Genomic DNA, 1,191 nt, shown 5'->3' with positions numbered 1-1,191 from the left:
CAAGCAAAACATTGAATGAAGCACAAAGAAACTACACAACCACAGAGAAAGAATTGTTGGCTATGGTTTTTGCCTTAGATAAATTTCGTGCTTATCTGGTAGGGTCTTTCATTGTGGTTTTCACTGACCATTTAGCCTTGAAGTACTTATTGACAAAGCAAGATGCAAAAGCAAGGTTGATTAGATGGATTCTCTTACTACAAGAGTTCAATCTCCAAATCAAAGATAAGAAAGGAGTGGAGAATGTGGTAGCTGACCACCTTTCAAGGTTGGCTATAACACATAATTCCCATGTTTTACCTATTAATGATGATTTTTCGAAGGAGTCACTCATGTTGTTAGAAGATGCTCCTTGGTATGCTCATATTGCTAACTATCTAGTTACTGGTGAAGTCCCAAGTGAGTGGAAAGCACAAGATAGGAAACACTTCTTTGCAAAAATTCATGCCTACTATTGGGAAGAACCTTTTCTTTTCAAGTATTGTGCAAATCAAATAATAAGGAAGTGTGTCCCTGAACAAGAGCGATAGGGAATCCTCAATCATTGCCATGAAAGCGCATGTGGAGGCCATTTTGCCTCTCAGAAAACAACTACGAAGGTATTGCAATCAGGTTTTAGTTGGCCATCACTTTTCAAAGATGCTCACACCATGTGTAGGAGCTGTGATAGTTGCCAAAGTCTTGGGAAGCTAACACGTAGAAATGAAATGCCTATGAACCTCATTTTAATAGTTGATCTCTTCGATGTTTGGGGCATTGACTTCATGGGACCTTTCCCTATGTCTTTTGGTAACTCTTACATTTTGGTTGGGGTAGACTATGTTTCTAAATGGGTTGAGGCAATTCCATGTAAACACAATGATCACAGAGTTGTTATCAAGTTTCTCAAAGAGAACATCTTCTCAAGATTTTGGGTGCCCAAGGCCATAATCAGTGATGGGGGTACTCATTTTTGCAACAAGCCTTTTGAAACTCTTTTAGCCAAGTATGGGGTGAAGCACAAGGTAGATACACCATACCACCCTTAGACTTCCGGGCAAGTTGAGTTAGCAAACAGGGAAATCAAGAATATATTGATGAAGGTGGTGAATACGAGCAGAAGAGACTGGTCTGTTAAGCTTCATGATTCACTATGGCCATATAGAACAGCTTACAAGACTATTCTTGGCATGTCTCCTTATTGCCTAGTCT

Source organism: Vitis riparia, unplaced genomic scaffold (assembly GCF_004353265.1).
Source record: "Vitis riparia cultivar Riparia Gloire de Montpellier isolate 1030 unplaced genomic scaffold, EGFV_Vit.rip_1.0 scaffold472_pilon_pilon, whole genome shotgun sequence".
Taxonomy (NCBI): Eukaryota; Viridiplantae; Streptophyta; class Magnoliopsida; order Vitales; family Vitaceae; genus Vitis; species Vitis riparia.
Note: the sequence above shows the minus strand (reverse complement) of the source record.